Source organism: Pan paniscus, chromosome 13 (genome assembly GCF_029289425.2).
Source record: "Pan paniscus chromosome 13, NHGRI_mPanPan1-v2.0_pri, whole genome shotgun sequence".
NCBI lineage: Eukaryota > Metazoa > Chordata > Mammalia > Primates > Hominidae > Pan > Pan paniscus.
The window spans coordinates 43,437,943-43,448,824 of NC_073262.2; the positions used below are offsets into that span (position 1 = coordinate 43,437,943).

General features: G+C 50.4%; 1 pseudogene; it reads right to left on the minus strand.

Moving 5' to 3' along the window:
- Positions 1–2,742: 2,742 nt before the first annotated feature.
- Positions 2,743–5,496, minus strand: LOC129393022 (uncharacterized protein C2orf27A-like; annotated as a pseudogene).
- Positions 5,497–10,882: the final 5,386 nt, after the last annotated feature.

Sequence of the window (10,882 nt, forward strand, 5' to 3'; positions counted from 1 at the left end):
CCTGTTTTACTTCACTTTTTAGCAGATTTCTTAATGAAATATATACCATACTATTTTGTTTAACACATAAGCAGACACCCTGTCAGAAGCAGAGACATCTACTCCACCATTACCACCCATCCCTCTACTAATGTGGCTGCTGAAGATGTTACCTAGAGCAGAAGACTTTGTGTTCAACCTAAGCACTTTATATCCTTTATTTTCAATTGGGTAAGAGATAAAATAATTCAGCAGCAATAAAAGTCACACTTCTTAAAGTTGCAGTCTCACCAAGGCACCACAATGTAACAGTCTCTCTTGTGAGGTATCACCTGGAGTTCTTCATCTCACCACCAGGATGATTAAGGAACGGGGACACACGGGTGAGGTTGGAGTGAAAGTTTAATAAGCAAAAGGAGGAAGCTCTCTGCAGCAGAGAAGGGCGTCCAAGTGGATTGCCGTTTTTACAGTTGAATCAAAAAGCTTTTATAAGAAACTCCTCTCAGCTATGTATAAAACTGTCTGCACAATTCCCTTTATATATCCAGCTGTGGGTATGTCTCTAGTCAAGCACAAAGTGGGCTTCTCTTGTTGTATAACTGTGGGTTTGTTTTAGGTAAGCCCCCCTCCTCCCTGTGTAAGTACCCACAGAGGCCACCGTGTATATGCCTGAAAAAGGGAGGAAAATTTTTCGTGGGAGCTTGCCAATTACACAAAGAACAGAAGGCATCTGTGCTGGACCCTGCATGCTCATCTGTGCAGGGCTTATCTGTAGGTGCAGTAGTTGTGATTTTTCAGGCAGACAGCTTCCCTGAGGACCAGTCTCTTTCTTGTTTACTCAACTAATTTTCCTTTCCTTCTCCCTCAACATTATGCAGCAAAACAGAATACACTTCTCTTTCCCAGTAAATCAGTGTTGGTACTCCACTCCGAATACTTGTATTATTGGATTTCTTAGAAAAAAAATATTTGGGATCATAATTTAGATGCCATCAAACGATGAACAAAAATATGCTACTTCGTTTCCCTTCTCTTCTCCTTACCAGACAACAGCTAGTTTTCTTTTCTCTCCAACTTCTTTTTTCTGTGCTTCTACCTGATTTTTAGAAAAACTACGCATTTCCAATCTTAGTACAGCAGACATCAAATATGTGGTCAAACTACGTACATAGGAAGAGTTGAATTATATAATTATATTCAAGCATTTTAAAATAGTTCCCCTTCAGTCTGTTTTGCAGTTATTTTACACAATCAAATGTCTTCTTGATATACGTCCCAACCCAGTGGTTGTCAAGCTCTGCTTTGTTTTCTAACTGCATCAGAATTACCCACAATTTTTTTTTTTTTTTGAGATGGAGTCTCACTGTTGCCCAGGCTGGAGTGCAGTGGCATGATTTCAGCTCACTGTCATCTCTGCCTCCCTGACTCAAGTGATTCTCCTGTCTCAGCCTCCCAAGTAGCTGGGACTACAGGCGTGCACCACCATGCCTGGCTAATTTTTGTATTTTTAGTAGAGATGAGGTTTCACCACGTTGGCCAGGCTGGTTTTGAATTCCTGACCTCAAGTGATCCACCTGCCTGGGCCTCCCAAAGTAAGAATTATCCAAAATTCTTATGATAAATATGGATAAATCAGCACAACTCAAGATTTAAGAAATAAAAATTTTCAAGAGAAGAAACTCAGGAATATGCATGGAAAATGTCTCCCTCAGGTGATTCTGATGTGATATGTGGTCTGAGTTTAAAATGTAAGGAAAATTACCTTCCCTGCCCTCCAGTTGGCCCTTATGTCCAGATGTCCCTCTTTCCCTTTCTCATTGTGCTCTCTCCTTCTGTGCCTTTGTTCTATTCTCCCTCCACTTCTCATCCAGATACCAAGCCCTCTTCCATCAATTGTCCTAAAACTCCAAATGGTCAGTTGCCTCTAAACTTCCCTCTGTCCCAAGAACAAGTTATGCAGGCAAATGTAGAATTTAAGCTTGGACCAAGCTGAATCTAGAGCTGCAATTAAAGATTTCCCTAAGCCCAGAGGGGACCAGCAAATACTTATAGGTGATTTTGGATTTCCTCTGAGTGCATAAGGCTCTGGGTAACCTGATGCTATAGACCAAATGTTATTGTCCCCCTCAAATTCCAGTGTTGAAATCTAATTCCCTATGTGATGATATTTGGAGGTAGGGCCTTGGGGAATGATTAGATCGTGAAGGCAGGGACCACATGAGTGGGATTAGTAGCCCCTATTGAAGGCACCATAGAGAGCTCCCTCATCCCTTCTGTCATGTGAGGACATGGTAGAAACATGGCTGTCTATGAACCACAAAGCAAGCCCACACCAGACCTGGAATCTGCTAACCACTTGACCTTGAATTTTGCTATCTCCAGATCTGAGAGAAACAAATTTGTTTATAAGCTTCCTCATCTATGGCATTCTGTTTTGACCCCAGATTAACTGAAAACACCAAAATATCAACTTGTACACCAAATTTTGGAAATGGATGCTAAAACTTTGATGGCAAAAGGTGACTGATCTGCCTGAGAAATGAACCTACATGATCCCTCTTTCCGCAAAGCTGGAAGGAGAGTCAACAAAAGCAAAAATAGGTCAAAGTCTTCTAAAAGCCATACCTGAAGGGTTTTCCATATCACTTGATCAGATGGTAATTTAATCACAGAAAGAACCACAACAAAACACACAACTATCAGAGGTTTTCAACATCGCCTCAAAAACACCATCTACAATATTAGGGAGTGAAAGAAGTCGTGGAAGTTTCAAAAAGTCAAACTTTATTTCAGTGTTACGGTAGAAATTTGAAATTCTTAGTTAAGCTATGAATAAATCCTTAGGTGCAGGCATGGAGATTCTGGGGCGCAGCTGCTGAGTTTAAAAGCTTCCTTTGGAGATGCCCCTGGCCCCCTCCACCTGTCAAGAAGAGGCCATCCTATCTGCCTGTCAAGAAGAGGCCATCCTGGGCAGCACAGTAGAGGGAAATGGCCCAGATGCCTAGCTGAGGGCAAACCTCCATGCGTGGAGGAGGAGGTCGCCTCTGGGAGCAGGAGGACCTGCTGGAACCCCTGCTCACAGGCTCCTTTTCTTGCTCTCCAGCACCTCCTGCAGGCAGGCAAACAACCCCAGCAGCAGTAGCAGCATGCCCTTCAGCAGCAGGGCTACTGCTGTGCTGAATGAGAGAAGTCCCTCTCCAGTGAGGCAGAGGAGCCCAGGTTGCACACCCTGGTCTCTGCCTCCATAGCTTCCACTGTGCCCAGGACTGGGAGCAGTGTGGGTGCTGCTGGCTGGAGCTGTGCTGGTCACCCCTCTCTGCCACCTCTAGCTCCAGCCACACTTTCAGCTCCAGGGCTGAGGCCGGTGGCTCTACAGGAGGTGCCATGAAGTCAGGCAGCTCCTCACTGGGCTGGTCCTGGGCAGTCCCAGGGCAGCGGCAGGAGGGCTCTGGAGCTTCCTCTAGCTCCAGCGCTGTCGCTGGAGGGGGCTCTGCCCCTGGTGCTGGCACTGGCTCAACAGCTGGCACTGGAAATCACTGTATTTCTGCACCTGAAGCAGGAGCTGAAAAAGGAGAAAGGTCACCAATACCACTCACTTTCCACTGGAATTTCCAAACATGAAAACAACCTCACTGAATTTAAAGGAATTTCAGCCTGAAAACATTGTCCCTGGAAAGACTTCCAGACTGCAGGTGACCTCAGCATTTGCCCGTGTCTCAATGAGCTCCAGAGGCTCCAGCTGGACAAGGACAATGTGCAGATGTGGCCCTGGTGGGATCACTGGTGAGGCCTGGCCTGGTAGCTCCATCTGGGGCCTGATGTCTACCTGGTGACTCCTGTCCTGTGGTACCTGGTGGGGGCTTCTGCCAAATGGCCAGAGGCATCTGGGGTGAGGGATGAGCCTACAAGGGCATCGTTGGAAAAGAAAGGCTCTCACTCCTGCCATTCCTGAAGCAGGAGCCTTGAGATGTGGGGATGCAGCACAAGAACATCTTGCTCTCTTGAGCGTCTCCCACCAAGTGAGCTGGCTATGGGGCTAATGCTAGGATGTGGGTGCCTGGTTATCGGAATTCTTTTTTTTTTTTTTTTTTTTTGAGACATAGTCTCATTCTGTTGGCCAGGCTGGAGTGCAGTGGCATGATCTCGGCTCACTGCAACATCCGCCTACTGGGTTCAATCAATTATCCTGCCTCAGTCTCCTGAGTAGCTGGGATTACAGGCATGAGACACGCACCACCACACCTGGCTAGTTTTTTGTGTTTGTTTTGTTTTGTTTTGTTTTGTTTTGTTTTTTTGAGACAGAGTTTCGCTCTGTCGCCCAGGCTGGCTGGAGTGCAGTGGCGCGATCTTGGCTCACTGCAAGCTCCGCGTCCCGGGTTCGTGCCATTCTCCTGCCTCAGCCTCCTGAGTAGCTGGGACTACTGGCGCCCACCACTACGCCCGGGTAATTTTTGTATTTTTAGTAGAGATGGGGTTTCACTGTGTTAGCCAGGATGGTCTCGATTTCCTGACCTTGTTTTTTTGTATTTTTAGTAGACATGTGGTTTTACCATGTTGGTCAAGCTGGTCTCGATCTCCTGATTTCATGATCCTCCTGCCTCGGCCTCCCAAAGTGCTGGGATTACAGGTGTGAGCCACCGTGCCTGGCCTGGTTACCAGAATTCTAAGTTCTGTTAGGGTTTGTTGCCAAGGAAGTGAGGTCGCTTCTTTAAGTTTCCATCCCCTCGGCCTCCTCCTTCCAGAAAACCTTCTCAGGACCCCAGTGGGCTGCTGACTGCTCACCCTCCCCACAGGTCAACTCCTTACCTGTACACAGTTATGTCCACCCAGGGCCTGCTTGGACACCTGCACCTGATGTTCACCAGGGGCCTAGGAATCCACTCGCAGCCTGGGATTCTACAGGGGCCTAATGTTACCCTGCAGATTGGGTAGCCACCTGGGGACCAGGTATCAACCTGGGGACTGTGGTTGACCTGCGGGCTAATGTCCACCTGGGGACTGGTTACTCACCTGAGGCCTGATGTGCACCTGGGGCCCAATGTCCCCCTCAGGGTGAATTCCACCTCAGGCCTGTATGTCCACCTGGGGCCTGATGTCTGCCTTAGGTCTATGTCCCACTGGGACCTTGTGTTCACCAGGGACTGGTATCCAGCTGTGGCCTGATGACCTACTGCATTCTGTTGCTCACCTATGGCCTGGTGTCTACCTGGGGCTTGGTGATCACCTGGGAGCTGGACATCAACCTGGGACCTGGGTGTCCACTTAAGGCCTGATGTGTGCCTGGGGCCTGATTGTCCACCTGGGGACTGGGTGTCCACCTTGGATCTGATGTCTACCTGAAGTTAGGTATCTACCTAAGGCTTGGTGTCTACCTGTGGCCTGATGTCCACATGAGTCTGGGGTTCGGTTGTGGCCTGCTGTACATCTGAGACCTTGGTGTCTATCTAAGGCCTGATGTCTACCTGGTGACTGCCATCCTCTTGAGGCCTGATATCCACCTGGGAATGGTTTATCCATGGAAACGTTTATGTCCACCTGGGGCTGGATGTCGCCCAGGGGCTAGATGTCCACCTGTGGCCCCATGTCCACCTAGGGCCTGATGTCCACCTGTGGCATGGTGTTCACCTGAGACCGGGTGTTTACATAGGGCCTGATGTCCAGCTGGTGCCTAGGTGCCCACTGGGGGCCTTGTGTTAACCTGGGGACTGGTATCCAGCTGGGTCCTAATGACCACCTGGGTTGAATTATTCACCTAGGGTTTGGTATTCACTTAGGGCTTGAGTGTCAGCCTTGGACCTGGTGTCCACCTGGGCCTTGGGTATCAAACTAAGGGTTTGGTGTCCAGTTGAGACATCAATTGCACCTGGGGTCTGAGTGTTTGCATGAGGCCAGATGACCACTGGGGGCCTGAATGTCAACCTGGTATCTGAAATTCACTGGGAGCCTAGGTATCCACCTGGGGCCTGATGTCCACCTGGGACTAGGTGTCATCATGTGGCCTGATGTAAACCTCTAGTTCAGTGTCCACCTTGGGCCTGGTGCCCACTGGGGGACTGATGTTCACCTTTGATCTGATGTCCACCTGGAAACCGTGTATTCACCCACGGCCTGATGGTCACCTGGGGTTGAATGTCCAACTGTGGCCAGATGTGCACCCGGATCCTGGGCATCCACCTGGGGCCTGATGTTCAGCTGGGGCCTGGAGTTCACCTGAGGCATGATGTCTACCTGAAGCTTAATGTTCATCTGAGTGCTGGATGTTCACCTGGCGCCTGATATCCACCTGGAGCCTGAGGACCCTTCTCAGGCCTGATGTCCACAAGTTGGCCTGGTATTTGTCTGGGGCCTTCGTGTTAATGTGGCCTAATGTACTCCTGGGTTCTAGTGTCCTCTCGGGACCTGATGTCTACCAGGATCCTGGTATCCACCTGGGGCCTGGTATCCACCTAAGGCTTGATATTCAGCTGGGGCCTAAGAATCCACTTCATAACTGGTGCCCATCGGGGTCCTGATGTTCACCTTGGGACTGGGTAACCACCTGAGGCCTGATGTCTACTTAGGGCATAAGTGTTTATCTGGGGTCTAGTGTTCACATGGGGCCTGATGTCAACCTTGAGCCTAGGTATTCACAAGGGGACTAGTGTCCAGCTGGGGCCAGATGTTTACTTGGGGTCTGGTGTCAACTTGAAGCATGGTTGTCAACCTAGGACCTGATGTCCAGTCCAGTGTCCACCTTGGGCCTGTTTTCTAACTGGGGCCTGTGTGTCCACATAGACCCTGGTGTCAATCTGGGGCCTGGGTATTAACCAGGGGCCTGGATATTCATTGGTATATTATGTCTACTGGGGTCTTTGTGTCAATCTGAGCTCTGATGTCCACCTAGAGATTGGGTATCCACCTAAGGCCTGGTGTTTACATGGGGCCTGTAATACGAGGTTCTAGATGAACTCGGATGTCCACCTGATGCAGTGTTCACATAGGGCCTGCTGTCAACTTGGGACCTAAGTATTTACCTAGGGCCTGGGTGTCCACCTGGGGCCTGACTTCCAACTAGATCTTGTGTCAACATGGGGCCTGATGTCCACTTTGGGCCTAGGTAACTTCCTGATGACTAATGCCCACATGGCTCCTAAGGACCATCTGAGGCCTGGTATTAATTTAGAGACTGGTATCCACCTGGGGTCCAGGTATCCATTTGGGACCTGATGTTCACCTGGAGTGTAGGAATTCACGTGGGGCCTGGTGTCCACCTTGAGTGTGTATATCCAATTGAGTGCTGGTGTCCACCTGGAGTCCAGTGTATACCTGGGGCCTGATGTACACATGGGGACTGGGTGTCCATCTAGGACCTGATGTTCAGATAAGGGCTGATGTTCTCCTGGCCTGGTGTCCATATGGAGCCTGGGTGTACACTTGGAGCCTGATGTCCCAGGTGGATACCTGGGCCCCAGTGGTCATCAGATCCTAGGAAACTCTCAGGCCCCAGGTGCACATAAAGCTACAGTGGCCACCTAGGTCACAGTTTGATACACAGTTTCCAGGTGGACACTGGGTGCAAGATGAATACCAGGCCCCTTGTGAACACCAAGCCCCAGGTGTCTACCTAGTCCTCAAGTGGACACCATGGACTAGATTGGCACGCAGGTACCAGGTAGATATCAGGCCGCAGGTGAACACCAGGCCCCAGGTGGGGTGGGTTACTTATAGCATAGGTGACCATCAGGTCCCAGGTCTATATCCACTCCCCACCTGAAAATCAGGATCCAGGTGGATACCCATGTTCTAGGTGAACACCAGGTTCCAAATGAACATCAGGCTCCAAGTGAACACACAGGCCCCAGTTCAATACCAGCCTCAGGTAGACATCAGGACCCAGGTGGACCCCAGGCCCAATGTGCATGCCTAGTCTCTTGGAATACATCATTTTCAAGGTGGCCACCGAGATTCCTGGTAGACATCTGGTGCCAGGTGGATATGTGGCTGCAGGTGGACATCAGGCCCCAGGTGGAGACCCAGTACACAGCTGTAAATCAGGCTCCAGTATTTCATCAGGCCCCAGTTAAACACTTGACTAAAGGTGCGCATCAAGACCCAGGTTGACCCCCAAGCTTCAGGTGCACACTAGGCCCAAAGTGTACACCCATGCCCAGGTGGGCATCAGGCCCAAGGTGTACACCAGACCCCAAGTGGACATCAGGTTCCAGGTTGACACCAGTCTCTAGGTAGATCCTTAAGCCCCAATTGGTCATCAGGCCCAAGGTGGATACCTTGACCCCAGGGGGTCACCAGGTCCCAGGCAGGCCTCAGGTGGACACCACGCCCTAGGTTAACACAAGGTCTGAGATGGTTTCAGACCCCATATGGACTTTAGTCATAAGGAGCTTACCTAGGCCCTATGTGGACATCAGGTCCCAGGTTGACACAATGAACCATGTAGAAGTCAGGCTCTAAGTAGATGCCCATGCCCTAGGTAAATACTTTGGTCCCAAGCCAACACCAGGCCCTATGTGGACACCCAGACTCCACGCAATGTCAGGCCCCAGGTGAACACTGAACTCAGGGTGGTCATCAGGCCCTAGGTTGACACATAGGCCTCAGGTAGACAACAGGCATAGGTGAACTTCAGGCTCTAGATGAATGTTGGGCTCCAGGAGGAAGTCTGTGCCCCAATTAAACACTGGGTCTTAGGTAGACATCAGGCCTCAAATGGATGCCCAGGCCCCAGGTGGATATAAGGCCTCAGGCAAACACCAGGCCCCAGGTAGACATTAGACACGAAATGGACACTCAGGCCACAAGTGAACATCTGTCCCCAGGTGGACATCCATCCCAAGGTGGACATCAGGCCAGAGATGTACACCCAGGCCCCAGGAGAACCCCAGGCCCCAGGAGGACACTCAAGTGCCAGAAGGACATCCAGTCCCTAGGTAACTACAAGGCCCCAGGTGGACATGATGTTCCAGATGGATATGAGGCCCCAAGTGGATACTAGGCCCAGGTGGACCCCAGGTCTCAGGGGCACACCAGGCCCCAGGGGAACACCAGGCCCTAGGTAAGCATGCAGTCCCAGGTGGACATCAGGTGCCAGGAGGACACCAGGACCCAGTTGGTCATCAAGCCACTGCTGAACACCAATTCCCCATGAACACCAGTCCTCAGGTGGGCACCTAGTCCTCTTGTGTGCATCAGGTGCCAGGCTGACATAGGCACCAGCTGAACTCTGGGCCTCAGGTGAACATCAGATCCCAGGTTGTCACCCAGGCCCCAGGTGAACACCAGGTTTTAGGTGGACATGAGGTCCTAGGTGGATGTCTATGCTCCTGGTGAACCTCAGGCCCTAGTGGACACTCAGGCCCTTTATAGACATCTGGCTCCATGTGCACTCCCAGGGCCCAGGTAGACATGAGGCCCCAGAGGAACACCAGTCCTTAGTCACCTAAGACTGAATTCCCCTAGGGCTGGAGACTGAGTATTCACCTTGGGCCTAGGAATCGATCTGGGGCCTGATGTTTACTCAGGTTCAGCTGTCCACCTAGGGCAGGGTGTTCTTCTGGGACCCAGAGTCTACCTGAAATCTTGTTATCAACCTGGGTCCTATGTGTCCACTTGGAGTCTGATGTGCACCTGAAGCCTGAGTTTTCACCTAGGATCTGATGAGCACCTGGGGCCCAGGTTTCCATCTGAAACATCAGGCTCTAGTTATACATCTGGGCCCCAGGTATACACTAGACACGAAAGGAACTCCAGCTCATATCTTAACATGAGGTCCGAGGTGGATGCCCAGGCCTCATGTCTACATTAGGACTCAGGTAGACACGATTCCAGGTGGGCATCAGGCCTGATATTGGCTCTATGTCTCCACCCAAATCTCATGTTGAATTGTAATCCCCATGGGTTGAAGAAGGGGCCTTGTGAGAGGTGATTGAATCATGGGGGCAGACTTCCCACTTGCTGTTCTCGTGATAGAGTTCTTACGAGATCTGGTTATTTGAAAGTGTGTAGCACATCCCCCTTCTCTCTCCCTCCTCCTCTCCCATGGTAAAAAGGGCTTGCTTCCTCTTGGCTTTACATCATGATTGTAAGTGTCCCGAGCCCACCCAGTCATTCTCCCTATTAAGCCTAAAGAACTGTGGGTCAGTTAAACCTCTTTTCCTCATAAGTTGCCCAAAATCAGGTAGTTTTTTATAACAGTGTGAAAATGGACAAGGCCTTAGGATAACAACCATGCTTCAGGCCATAGGTGGACATCTGGCTGCAACTGGACACTATTCCCCAGGTGGATACCTAGGCTCAAGGTTGACATTAGTCCCCAGGTAAACAACAAGCCCCAGATGAATACCTATGCCTTAAGTAGACATCAGGCCTCAAGCTGACACTCAGCTAACCTCAACATTAGGCCCCAGGTGGATGCCCAGACTCCAGCTGGATACTAGACCCCAGGGGTACACCAGACTCCTGGTAGGCATAAGGCTCCAGGAGGACACTAGAATCCAGGTGTACATAAAGCCACTGGTTGACACCAAGCCCTCAGATGAACACCAGGCCAACTAGTGGACGTTAGGCACATGAGAATACTTGGGCACCAGGCAGGTATCAGGCCCCAGGTAAACATCAAACTTCAGGTGGACATCATTCTCCATGTAAACTCTAGCCCCAGCTAAACATCAGGCTCCAGGTGGAAGCCCAGACCCCAGGTGCACTTCTGGCCACAGTTGAACATCTGTCCCCAGGTAAATATCAGACCATGGAGGGATAGCAAGTCCCCAGGTAGACATCAGGTCAAAAGTGAATATAAGTCTCTAGGAAGACATCTGGCCCCAGGTGGATACTGAACTAGAGGTTTACATCAGGCCCCAGGTTGACAGCAAGGCCCAGGTAGACAGCAGGCCCCAAATGAAGACAG